We start from the raw sequence: 12133 nt of genomic DNA, 5'->3' as shown, positions 1-12133 counted from the left end.
GTGACCCCAGCTCAATGAACTTGCGGTTTTCCACAATGCTTCAGGTTGATATATTAGCAGTGATATCGAGTACATATAGGGCACTGTTTGCCAAAGCTTCTTTTTTAATTAGTCTGTAATATTGGTGAAAGTTAGCTAGGCTTGGTAATAGAAACACATTCTAGCTTTACCCGCAGCTCCGCGTGATTGAATCGCTGCTGCAGCAGCCGCATATCTGAAGTAGGCGAGAATATGTTGTAGGCGAGGCCATTGTGCTTAGATTTTATGCACGTTTAGGAAGTCCGGTGGTCGAAATTTTCGGAGTCCTCCTCTACGGCGTCTCTCACGTGCATTCAAACTATTCGCTAATGTTGGCTGGTACAGCACTTACTTGGTAGACACTACAAGCAATGAAAGGAACAAAAAACATACGGCGAGAATTGAGCGAAAGCTTCAGCCAGTTTACAGTCATGGAAATTGTTTCTTGACGTGAGCAAAGTTTTCATTGCAGTACCATGGCTGTCACGGCAAATAATCAGCAAGAGTAATAATAAAACGTCTAATATTTCCTGCCTGCATGGCTGAGTCGTTTTCTAGTTTGTAACTGATTCCTCTCCGTTTTACAAACTACTTTTTCTCACAATACATACAAGCACTCCTCTGCAGCCATTGTAAGGGCCACGTCTTGTTTCAATAGCGCAGCTCACTGCTTGCACTGAACGTCCTTGTCCTAAGCTGCTATGTGTCATGATTTGCTTGTAATCTCGTCCTAAATGAGCGTAGACACCGAAATATTTTATAAGAATTTTCTTATTTTATTATTGTGTAAGGTAGGTCATCGGGGCCATAAATGAACTTTTTCTCGCAGCCCTTCATGAGCAGGAAGAATTTCTTCACAACGAGACAACATACGACGCTATCAAAAGAACAAAAAGAACAAGCTCCAAATAACGTTGCCAGTAGAACCACTTTTGCTTCGTAAAAAATGTCAAAGAGTGATCAGCAGGTGGTTCAATTTTGATTTTGTTTTCGCCACCTGCTAACGCCTTCTGTACACCCAGGCCCCACAAGGCAGACCATAAAGTGACCAAAGCTCTGTAAGCACGGGCAATGCCAAGAAATGGCAATGAGGCGCACCGAACAAAAAATTAAGAAAGGGAGCAAAACCTGGCAGAGTGCTCTCTGTCTCTCGCACGACTCTAACGAGATTGCCGCCATCCTGGGCCTCGTCAACCCTGGAGGTAAGGAAGAAGCTGGCAGGACCCCGGGGCACCAAGCCACAACAAGCCTAACGGGGCAGCGCCTTTGCCCGGTCAGGGTACACAAGAAATAAGCGGGCAGGGGCTCAATATAAAAAGTAAAAAAAAAACGTGAACAAGAAAGCAGCTACCGATGGCGACCAGCAAATTGACAATCACGGCCTCTCCTATTCTTTGGTTTAATCTTCCAGTCTCGAAATCCCCTCACTTTCTTGTCTTCTTGTCTCGTGTTCGCTCTTTCTGCCGTTATTCCATGTTTCTATAATGTGACAGAAGAAGTGGACACACCGCAACTGACGAGATTGTGCGTATTTTGCTTTTTTCACAAATATTTCAAAAAATACATTTCTTTCATCGGCTATATGCTCCTAGGAGGTGGTGTCCATGTTCAAGTCCAAGCTCGTTTAGCTATGTTCGCAAAAACAGGAGACAGCGGGTTTGCTAACATCACTATTCACGTCGCTATTGTGTTGTTGCTGTATGCAGGAAAACAAGGGCCACTAAAAAGTTGGTTTCTGTCTAGCGCAGCAGCCTTCATTGAAAAAAAATGAGAAAAAAAGAACGGAGGACGCTTTTGTGATTAGGAATAAAGTGCTACAGCAACACACCGCTAAATCAGGTGGTGGTTAATTCCAAATAAACCCCTTCACACGCGACAGCGTAATAGAGCTTGTTTCGCAGAAAAGACAGCCTCGGCGTCATTGTTTCTTCTACAGACAGTGTCATCGACCTTGTGACTCGGTGCAACAACAGAAATTCCTTAAGCGCATAGCTTTTGCTATGTTCCTCGATGTGAAAGGGGCCTACGACAGCCTAATGCTCGACGCCATTTTCGATGCCTTCGAAAATGTTGCAATCAGTGGAGAAATGTTTAAATGGATTCGGAGCTATTTATTGAAGAGATCCTTCTTCATGCACACTGCAGAAGACCGTGCACTAGACCATTACACCTCTCGTGGCGTCCTATAGGGTTAGATTCTCAACCCTAAGTTTGCTTAACCTCACGATTAGTGGATTTGCCCGAGTTCTACCTCGATCAGTCAAGCTTTCTGTGTATGCCGATGGCATCTGCATCTGGGCTTAAGCAGTAACGTGACTCCAGGTACGGGCAAGCCTCCAAAAAGCAGCGAAAACCACGTCGAAGTATCTCCATGCTCGAGGGCGGAGAAGTTCTCCCGAAAAATGCGCGTTAGTTCCCTTCACTCACAAGGTTGGTGTTCTGGTATTCCATTTCAATCAAGAATGTCAGAACTTTGCATACAAGATGGCATCGATTCCTGGACATCATTATTGACAGATATATTTCTTGGCGTGCTCACATCATGCACTTGAAGAAGAGCCTCAGTCTATCACCCATATGAAATTTCTCGCCGGTAAAACTTGGAGAACATCCGTGTCAGCCATGCTTGAACTGTACAGAGCGCTCTTTTTGTGGTGTTTTTGGTATAGCATACTCGTGCTTTCGAATGCCAGAAAAACCAACTTCCGGGTCCTGCAAATCTTTCAAAACCAAGTTCTTCACACATGCTTGGGATTGCTTTGGTAGGCTAACACGGGGAAAAATATTGTCATTACCAAAGACCACCCAATTACGTCCTATATAACTGTCGATACACTCCGGGCGCATATTCGCCATGTATCCAGAGTACCTAACCACGATGTTGCTAGCCTGCCTCTGGAAAGACCAAAGGCAGAGTTCTTTACAGTGGTGGCCGCTCACCAGTACTCAATCCCCTGGAGATTCTCACCAGCAACCATACCACTGTGTCCTGAGTGGGGCCTGTAAAGACCCTCTATACACCTTGAAGACCCGGAGACAACCAAAAAGGATAGCCTGTCACCAGCAGCCATCAAGCAGATCTCATTGGACCTATTGTATATATCATATGAAAACCGAACTCATTATTATACGGACGGTTCAGTCTCGGGAAGTTCTACAGCTGATTTGTGATTCCATCTCGGCCAATCACCGACAAGCTCAAGACTTCACACGTCACAAAATCTACGGGCTCCGAGCTCTCCGCCCTTCTAGCCACAATTATATTTGTTATGCGAGAATCCCCTGTTAAGTGGGCTATCTTATGCAACAGAAGTCTACGACGCGGGAACTACCATCAGATGGTATTTGAAATCAATGAAATCAGTCATCGCGCCACTAAAAAAGGACATGACATTATTTTTCAATGGCTGCCTGGTCACTGTGGAATTGGTGATAACCATCTCGCCGGCTATGCGGCCCGTTGGGCAAATGACGGAGCACCCACACTGCTCATATCTCTGTAAAGGGTTGATTCCGCAAAAGAATTTCGCCGCATCACACATAATGCCACAATTATGCATTGAAATTTTCCACTAAACTCTACTTGACGCCTACAGAACTTCACTGCATACAGAACCTCGCTTTATTACTTGAATTGCAGCTGCCAACAAAGACTTTGCGATGGAACGCGAAACGCTGTATAGGTTGTTGGTAGGCGTTGCCTTCACCAATTTATTAAGTCATCGCATTGGTAGGACTGACCACCCCACTGGGATAACTGCCATTGTGTAGAAACTCTCGACCATGTCCTGTGCCATTGTTCAGAATGAAGGAGATCACTGGGCTCTTCAGTGTGGCTTAAGAAGGCTGGATGATCGACCGTTTCATGTGGAGAAATTCTTGGGAACGTGGCCTTCCCGTACTTCAGCCCAGAAAGCCACATGAGCCCTTCTACGATTCTTGAGGGCAACATCACAGTGCGACCGACCGCCTGTGAAACCTGAACTGTGTGTTCGGTGTAGGTATTATGTGCATTGTGTATCTCCTCCTCATCTTTGTCTCTTTGTCTCCCTCATTTCCATCTCCTCTATGTAGGATAGCAAGCTGGACTTAGTCTAGTTACTCTCCCTATCTTTCTCATAATTTTTCTCCTCTCTTTTTCTTTGAGAAAGATGCACATAAAACAAAAAGTAATAAAATTGGGGTCGGAGTGCCTCCTTTTTTTTGTTTTTTGCTGTTAAACTTCACACGTGGCGTGACAAGAAAAGTATATCAGAATAAACAAAAATTTTGACAAAACAATTATCAAGACCGTCAAGCACTGCCATAGCACATCACATCTTACATTCCTTCGTGGTATGCAGGACTTCTACCCTTTCTAGCCTTGAATTAACTGAGGCATTTGTTCTTACTACCTCAAAAAACGTTGATATGCTTTTTTTAAGCACGGCATTGTGGGTCTCCTGTCAGGGTCACCGTAAAAACCAACCATTCGAGAGCATCATATACTGTGCAAGGCAGTCATCATGTATAAATCAAAATGTAATCCATCATTATTCTGTGTTTCTAACCTTTTCCACCACCCTCAGGAAGTGAACCCACTTGTTGAGGGTCCCAGTGTTGACGATCGCTCGAACCACACGTTGCACACAGGTGTTGACTACGGGATGCGTCACCGCTACGGCCTCCTCGACTCTCACCGACGACTGGAAAGACTCTGTGGCGAAGAAACGCTGGGGACACAATACCTGCCCTTACACCGAGAGCGCAGTTGGCCGCAAGTTCATCGGCAATTTGTTCGTGCAATCATCGCACTGTTTCTTTGCTCAGGCAAAAGTGACGCCCAAACTGTTCTTCTGACATGTCACACGCGACTGTCTCCCTCCAGCACTCATTGTAAGCCGCGTCCAAGGTCAATTTTTATAGGTCGTGAAAGTCAGAACGAAAAGTGGTCTCAAACCCATTTCGACAAACAGCAACAACTGCGTGACGACTGAAGCGCGACTAGGTGAGGGGGGTGGGGGCAAAAAGCGAAAACAAAAAAATTAATTATACGTTTATTTTGAATAGTTTGAACATTATTTGTTACAATAAAGTTGTAGATTATAAACGCGACAGGCTAAGCAACAAGACTCTGTACTGTATGGCTATTAAAGTTATATTTCAAGACTGTGGTCTCGCGGCAGTAGTTTTCAACGATAGGGCAATGTGAGTTTTTGAACTATTATGCTATTGTGCTCATGAACAATTGTCTCACTATTGCCTCTTGTTCTTGTTCACATTGCAAGTACGTCATTTGTTTAATAAAACAACTTTGCTTCTTCCATATTTGTTATTTTTGTTACTATTTTCTCTAGAATGCAATTAGCGAGACACCATTGAGGCGCGATAAAATCGCGTAATTATAAAGGCACGTAGCAGACCAGCAATTAAGAAAAATTTCAATTTCACGCCATGCAGAGTAAATGTGCGACGTCGCTAGCGCTTCTGGTTTCGACGTCATATATATTTATTTTTTTTGCTGTTAGTCCTCTTGTTCTTACATAGATGGCCACGGTGGAAATGAGCCATCTGACAACTGGATTCATGGACTTCTATAAAGTGACGCGACCAGTTGACATATACCATGCCGCGTCCAAGTAGCCAAAACGAAAGTCGCAATAGGACAGTTGACACCACCATTCATTCTATTCTGTTTGCGACGGGCCCACTCGCTGGCTATTCCGCCGTTCGTCGTAGTTGATTCCGTTTATTTTTGCATTATGAGCGCGTACTGGTCTTTTTGACGTCACCACTGTTTGGGCTTCGAACATGTCACTTGACTGACAGGTTGAACGACCAATCAGGGAGCGCTAATGGCAGCCAAAACAGAATGCGGAACACGGAACAGCAGTTCGCTATTCGGCCGCTGCACCCGTTTAGCACGGGCCGCTTCGCTCGCTGAATGATCAAAGCTTATCATCCTCGGGCTAACGCGCCAGCAAATTTGGCGACAACTAAAAGCAGGTGACAGCAGCGGTTGCTGAAGGTGCGTTATGTCATGAAGCGATACCTTTTGTCATGTGAACTCTTATCTTCCAACACTCGCGGCTGGAAGATCGTGTTGATAACACGGACGTACCATCTGCTTGACCATTGGCCAAGTGCAAAAGGCACGGAAAGCATTGGCATCGAAAAAAGCGTCGTTTCGTGATTGCTTCCCTGTGCAAGCGGCTGAGAGTATCCTCCCATATCTGCGCTTGTGGCCACTGGAAGCGCCTTCATAAGTTACGTCTGCACGTAGCCTATACCATCAGGAGACGAAAAGTGCAATATATGAATATGAAGCGTGAAACCGAGACATATAAATCAACGCACCCTCTCAACAGACCACAGAGCAACACTCTCTCGAGACACTTAAGAACGAACAGCTTTCCATCCTCAACGAACGCATCAAACACCGCCAGCTTCTAAAGCTCCTCGCAGAACGTGAAAGACAAAACTGCAGCACTAGTTTACCAGTCGGCCTCAAAATTGTGCACCGAAGGTAAATTTTCTGTAGGTCAGGCCTGTCAGACCATATTTGGTCTTGTGCATCTCTATAAAAAAAGATTGGCCTTCCCAAGGCAAACTAATTCTATGTGTTTGGTAATAGGCACTTCTAATACCGACTTCAGTATCGAAGCTGTGATGTGCAACTACAAAACGCGTTATTTACGGCGTGATTAGAATTACTGTCACGCGCAGCAATGCGCGTGAAAACACTTTCCTGGGACGAATTTTGGCGCCAGAGCGCACGCCAGGTGAACTAGGACCGAGACGCCACTGCGGCGGCACGCAACAGGCCTCATCTTTTTTATCCAATGGCCGCGGCATGTGCGACCAAATGACAGTGCTATGAGCAAGCCATTCCGCTTAATTACTTCCTGAAATACGTCACAGCATTAGTGCTTTATGTGAAGCAACCATATTGCATAAAATATCCTTAACAAAGTGCGCTCGGCGTCGGTTAAGCGGCCGCTCGAAGCATACTGCCTTCACAGTAGTCTTTCCACGCTCATGATGCACCTCATTTTGTTTCTATGCGCGTCTAATACTTTTTTTCGTATTCTTTGTACTTTTTAAAGTTCTTTCACTGTGACACACTATGCAAAACGACATCCGCAAGCGCCAAAATGACGATGCGGACGAGCAAACAGAACGCAGCAACATTACTTACCGTTCGGTTCTCGGACTGCACCGAGCACGCAGCGTACAGTGCCGTCCCCTCTTGGTGCGAACTCGGCGCACCGTGGCCGTGCTCCGCGGGGTGCCAGCGCACACTGTGTGGCCTCGCATCGAAGCTGATCGGGCATTGCGCACAAATATTGTCAGATCTCTTGTGATGCGCTCGAGCTCTGCGCTTGCTTTGCTGCGGAACATGCCCATGGCATCAGGCCAGTAGCGATTGAACGCTCTGCAAGGGCATTGTAGAAAAGCGTGATTTGCTTATCATTATATTGTGCATTTTCTGGGTACGATGCGAGTGATTCCTTCTTTCATTGCCTCAATTGTAATTATTTGCAGGCATATTTGCAAATTGCTCAGGATTGCTTTGGTTTATCCCAGGGCTACTCGGCCTCTTTGAGAGTTGTAGAATAGCGTTGTAGATGACATTGACTACCCGCGGTTTTTTTAGCGTTAGCTAGCATGACGAAGCACACTGGATCGCTTGATATCCACGCCGACGAAAATTCAGCTAAACTGACCACGTTCTGGCCTCGCAACAACGATCTCGACATATGCTGTCTTTGTATACACTGGAACATTACGAACCACCCACACTCCTCAAAGAGCCACCTAATAACGGGTTTCATGTACCCAGCTTGATTGCCGTGCCCCATAATTTGCTATATTATAAAGTGTAAATCTCCGGTTCCAGTACTTTCCTTGCCAATTATTTGCACACATCAGTCTGGCCTGTTGCAGCCTTCTACGTGCTTTTTTTTCTATTCCGACCGACACTGCACTGAAACGCAGTTATGCGAATAGTTATACACTTTCCCACGGCAACCATTTATCTGACCGTCGTAGAAGAGCCTTTCGTGATTGCTTTTGAGTGCGGAGAACTTTAGGGACTCGGGTTGTCACGTTATGTTGACTTAGAGTGCGCTAATGCCAAGACGTACCCTTTCTCTTGTTCTTCAAGCATCTTGATGTTGATATTGAGTGCTGAGAACTTTCGAGGCAATGTCTTTAGTAAGCTGTCATTCCTTCACATACTGACGGATTAAGCATGAATAAATATGAAAACAAAAAGATGCAGGGATATGAACACTACATGCCTTCGTACTCGTGAGGGATGACAAATGTTCCAAGGTCAAAAAAAAAAACATGGCAATAGTCATTAAGAAAACTTACCTGCATCCTGCTTGCTTAATAAATAGTCGTGGTAAAAATTCTTGCTGGGGCAGAAAAAGATTTTTAAACATATAATTCGAGCGTGAACACACGACACAATCACTCACGCACACACACACCCAGGCATCAAACACGCACGGGTGCGTGTGTGCGTGAGTGATTGTTTTGTGTGTTCATGCTCTAAATAATTTTTAGAAATGTGTCAACTAGCCCAACAACAAGTTCTTTTAGAAGAAGATTCTTCGACATATTGAGAACATTCTCCATACCTAACACACACAACATCGTCCAACCTGCAGAAACAAGTGATGCGTTACCGCCAACAGTATTCCAATTTAGGGAACGATAGTGTATGCAACACTTGAGAAGAAGCACTGCATTACGGCACCGACTTGAAAAATTCTATGTACGTTAAAGACAATGTGGGTCACCACGATTTCTTCGCGAAACAACGGACGAGTGATGAAAGTAGTTTTCAAGGCACACATATCAAGGGCACAAAATAACACAACACTCCTTCAGCAAGCATTCGTTCCCGTGTTTAAGTATGAAATATTCAAAGAACCTGAAGAGAGTATTTTTTCAGCAAAAGAAAATTCATTTACATAGTGTAAACATTGCAAATTCTATTTTAACGAGAGTGGTGTATGAAGATAGTATTTATCATACGCGTTCTTGCAGTATTTTAATTTGTCGTTTTACAAATATTTAGGTATACCGACATTTATAATGATTTATTTGTAATTATACCACACTTAAGCTTATTCTCGGTACTATACATATGCTGCATATTCTAGCGTATCTATTTATCGTTAACCACCCATTTACCGCTATAGATCACACGGCTATAATTTAGCCCTAATTTTTAAATCGGTTTGTGGAATCTTTTACTGCTAGACACTGGAATTATTGTCAGTATCCTATGTCCTGGTTGGTTCACATGTATAAATTTTTAGACTGGCGTCTTGGTTGTGCGATGTTTAGCCTATCTTGATATTAGTGCTCGTTACTTCGTTTTGGTCCTCTTTACGGAATGTTTTATTCTTGACGATCTCAAGCTTTTAATTGTGCGCAATCTCAATTGAGATTGAGTTCGCTGAACGAAGAAAACTCAATTGAGATGTAGCTACAAAAAATACTGTTTTTCTATATATTTTTGCGATTGTACATATAGCTATAATAAGAAGTTGTTCATACGACACTAAAAATATAATGCGAATCTTTTTGTAACTCTCCTTCAGGCTCTATTATTGCACATAGAGTAGTACTGGCATAAGTTACACTTAAAAGTTCCTATGTCCACTTTCACTGTGAATGTCGCATGCTGAAAATGAAGGGGTCGTCCAGGACCTAGTCAAGCTGAATAAAGCAGCTATTGGCCTTTGAAGACATACACACTTGTCTGGAGGAATAAACCTTGGTATGAAAGGCTGGCAGTGTCAAATGTATCATTTTCAACTTCTTGTCGATCTCTACCTACGAGTGTTATTAAATTATCACGAAGGCTAAACTTTATGGAACAAAAAAGCCGCACTAGAAAGCAAATCAATAAGACGGCCCATAGCGAATACACAAGCCGGGTTCTTGCGTAACCTTACGTACTTTTGCAGCAAGTCTAAAGAAGTGTTGAATGGCAACACAGACATTGCAATTGTACAACGCACAACAGTAAATCATGTATACTTCAAGATTAACAATCGGAGTTCGTGTCGCTTTCGAGGCCACAGTTAACTCAGAATATTTTTTTTTTATTTTGTGACAAGAGGGCAGCACTCCTCAGGCGGGCTTGCTTGAAAGGTGAAGGAGCAGCGTTATCTTGAAGATGGCGCGCTACTTAATCTACCGGCAATGAATCGACAGTCTTGAAGTACAAACCCGTCGCCATGCAATCTGCAGCATTCTTCGTCTAGACGCGATAAAGGCGGGTGAGATGGTTCTGAAAATTACTTTTTTACTATGTTTTTTTCTTCTTTTGTGCCTTCTGAGCCGCGGTAGCTGTGTGAATTTCCACAAGTGGTAGAAGGCTTGCATTGGTACAGTAGTTGTATGTGCCTGCGTGTTTCGTTTTTAGTGTGCTAATATTGGGTTCTGCTGTGGTGCGTGTAGAGCAGCGTTATCCGCGGTACTAAGTTACTTTAAAGTTGGCGGGATGTGTGATGAGTCGAGGACAATCAAAAAAAGGTACTGTGAAAAGAGAACATACAGACGTCCTTGTGGTGGTGCTGTGCACGTGAATGGCTCGTGAAAAAAAATCAGTGTTCAACCTAGCCCGAAAAGTACCAGATGTCGAAGAGTTTCCTGGAGTGGCAACTACGGCTATTCGTTCACTATGGCACTCGTTTTAACGTTTTTGTATGGATCTCTGATGTGCTTGGACTGCGTGCTGCTCCTTTCGATGGCGTCTGTAACAGCCGGAATCCCGAGGGTGACCTTGCTGACACGCTTTTGACTCTACAACAGCCGTGACGCCGAAAAATCGTGAGTGGCAGATAATTGTACTAAGCATACTTTGTGAGAGCCGACTCTTGGCTCAGTCATCTCTAAAAAGCTATAACGCGTTCTGGGAACGCATTAACGCTGGGTCTCTATGTGTTACCCGACGTGGTGGAGGTGGTGGGGAATATTTACTACTTAAAAAGGGGTTCTGCACTCGGCTAGGCGCCAGCTGTAGAGGGCAAGGGGATATCCCCCGTCGCGGCAGAGATCCCGGAACTTTCCGTGGCCTCGCGAACTTCCTGAACAGCCGGACGTTCGTCTGCTAGTGAAGCGCTTCTTAGCACTTCTTAGCCTAAGTGCCACTCGATACGCAACCACAGAGCATATGGTTCAAATCTACTCGCTCACGACACTGGCAACGCATATGACAATCGTAGTCTTGGTCGAGATACTCCATGCGCCAGGGGGTCCGGTACCCGTTAGTCTGGAGCAAGCGTAACATCACGAAATGTCTGCACGTTAATTTCTTATACGGGAGGGGGAACTTTCGGCAGCCTAGAAAAAAGTACTTCTTGATTTCTTTAAAAGTGAATAGCTGATCCCTGTGCTCTACTGGCACTGTAGAGGGGGCACTATAACAAACTCAGCTTTCGTCACCACGTATACCCCAGGAGCATTAGTTTTCCCTGCAGGCCTCCTACTGTTACTTCAGCTTTCTACCCTTTGATTGGTGCAGACGTTGCGCAAGGGCACATTTCTTCTCTTAATATCTTTAATATTGCCAGCTGCACCACATTGCTTCTTGAATGACAACGATGTTTTCTTTTTGTCTAAAAACACAGCTTTTCTTGGGCTACGAAGGTAGGAGACCTTAACATTTTCTCAAATGCACACGTACCACTACGTTATCCAAAACACTTGCCCCGTCTCGATGTTACTTCCTGCTGTATGTGCAGAACCCTCTTGAGAATTACGGGGCTTACTTTTTAGAAAACTGCAGTTATGTACAGCTTGCGTGGTCTTCATAGAATGTCGAAGTACCTCTGCGTTCTTACGAGGCCTTAGTAAGCGATGCTTAGTTCTGTGCAAGGTATTTTTAAGTTAATATGAAGAAATTACATCGCACAAATCTTCCGAATGTGGCCAAAAACATTTTTGAAAGCCACGACACACGCACAAGCAACAGTGTGACACTGCTGTATAAAAAGCACGTAACAGGAACGGGCTAGAGCACGAGAACTGCAGTTTCTAACTTTTTCTGCACGAAGGACTAGATAAGCGGGTCACTTTTGTATTTTGTAGTACAAGAAATGGCTGTTTG

Source organism: Rhipicephalus microplus, chromosome 5, assembly GCF_043290135.1.
Source record: "Rhipicephalus microplus isolate Deutch F79 chromosome 5, USDA_Rmic, whole genome shotgun sequence".
Classification (NCBI taxonomy): Eukaryota; Metazoa; Arthropoda; class Arachnida; order Ixodida; family Ixodidae; genus Rhipicephalus; species Rhipicephalus microplus.
The sequence above is the reverse complement of the archived record's forward strand: the minus strand, read 5'-3'. Positions refer to the sequence as shown.